The sequence below is a fragment of the Trichosurus vulpecula genome, chromosome 3 (genome assembly GCF_011100635.1).
Source record: "Trichosurus vulpecula isolate mTriVul1 chromosome 3, mTriVul1.pri, whole genome shotgun sequence".
Taxonomy (NCBI): domain Eukaryota; kingdom Metazoa; phylum Chordata; class Mammalia; order Diprotodontia; family Phalangeridae; genus Trichosurus; species Trichosurus vulpecula.
Window position 1 is genome coordinate 10240999 of NC_050575.1, and position 2236 is coordinate 10243234.

Consider the following 2236-nt stretch of genomic DNA (forward strand, 5'->3'; position numbering starts at 1 on the left):
AAGGGTCCTTTCATGACAACATATGATTCCTTGACTTGTTTATAATTGGGTCAGAAAAGTGACTTCTAAATACATATAAAGAATAACTTCTTTTGAATACAGGATCTCTAATCCTTACATTTTATCTTGGGTCTCAGTCACATCTCAGCTTTCAAACTCATTTAGCATATTTCTCCTAAATTCAATCAAAATTTAATTCTCCCTTCAGGCCATTGGAGGGAAACAGACCTTAATAATATGAAAAAGCAGATAAACCCAAACAAATACTTTGTATTTGATTTTAGTTTGTATTATATGACTTTTTCCCCCCCGAAGAGCAGCAGCCATACTAGCTCTGCCCTCCTGCTTATGTACCTTCAGGACCCAGATGGCCTTCATGCTGAAAGTGTGAAGGGTGAGAGGTAATACCAGTCTGGAACAAAACATTCTTAATTGCTGTGAATAATACACAAAGTGTATCTCTAACACACGGGTAGTTGGGAGTTCATGATGTGTCTGACTTTCAGCCAATATCCAGGACACATTGGTTAAATTTAACATTGATCACTCCAGAGTGTCACAGGAGAAAACCGGAAGAGTCCTTAAGTCCTGTATAGTTAGACAAATACATCCCTTTCATCAAGTGTTCTGCCTACACTATTTCATGTATTACCCATGAAAAGCCTGTGGCACTTTGATTGGCCACATTATGAAGACAAGAGAACTGAGGCTCAGAGAAGAGAAACTCACTTGACCATGGTCATGCAGTTAGCAATTTATAGAGCTGGGCCTCAAGCCTTGTTCTGATGATAAGTAGAGGGCATGTTCTACTAATCTATACTGTTTCTATGCCAAGATGTCCGACTTCAGCATCTCTCTGTCTCTCTGTCTGTCTCTCTCTGTCTCTCTCTCTCTGTCTCTCTGTCTCTCTCTCTTTAAAAAGTAGCTGTTATGAACAAGACTGATCTCCAGTCTTTCTATTGCATTGAATCACCTTACAAATTAACCACAGGCTCAGCCTTTCTTGTTTCTTGGTTTTTCAATTATTTCATCATATCCTAATTCTTCACTGCTCAGTTTACTTCCTGAGTCTGCTTCACTCAAAGGATCATGCAGGATCCCAGGCTTAGGTATGGAAGGGACCTTAGCTGTCATATAGTTCAACCCTCTCATTTTATAGGTGAGGAAACTAAAGCACAGAAAGGTTGCTTGTCATGAAGAGTTAAGTTGCCCAAGGTCACATAGCATTAAGTGGAAGAATGTGGATTTGAACCCAGGTCCTAGGACTCCAAATGCAGAGGCTTTGATTTTTTCCATTGTACCAGAATAACTCTTAAACAAGAAAAGATAAAATATTGGAATGATGGAACTCAATCTCAGAGACTGATACAGACATCAAATCTTTTAAATGCAAAAAAATTACACATTCACCTACAGTCTATTTTAGGCAGAATAATGAAAGTCTAGTCTTCAAAGACCATACTGTCACATTCGTAATAGGCCTTGCATATTCTGGACTTGATTAGCAAGTCAGTAAGACCTGAGTTCAAATCCTACCTCAGATACTCATTGGCTATGTGACCCTGGGCAAGCCATTAGACTAAGCCTCCGTTTATTCAACTATAAAAAAGTGGGTGGTGGGGCGGTAGTGGAGAAACAATAATACCACGTACCCCCAGTGTGGTTGAATGGATCAAATGAGATCACTTATGTAAAACACTTTGCAAATGTTAAGGTTCTATCTAAATTGTAGCTATTATTAGGAGCATTAACTTGCAAAACGAGGAGAATGAACTGGATAATTTCCAAAGGCTCTCCCAGTTCTACGATCCAATTCTAAGCATGGGCACATATGGTTCTGGCTTCTGTCAGGACTCAGTAGAGTACCAGACAATACTCTTAAACAAGTCCCTGAGATGGCTTGGGTTCCCAGAAAGTGTAAAGTCAAGGAGTAGGAAAAATAAATCCTAAATTCTATAGCCTTGGAAAACAAACAGACTTAATAGGTGTGATATGCATGAAGATATTAGATAACCTCAAACAGCTCCATAGCTTCCCTGGAGTACCAGGGAGTTTGTTTCAATAGATACATTACTTACTAGATTTAATCTCAGATAATCTTTATTTTTTGTTTAAACCATCTTTATCTCACTAGTGCCAGGTCACAGGAATCCTAAGGTTCAGGGCTTCTTAAGACCAGCACATGAGGAATCATGGCCAAAACATGAAGGGGTATCTATATAGCATTCAGAGAGGG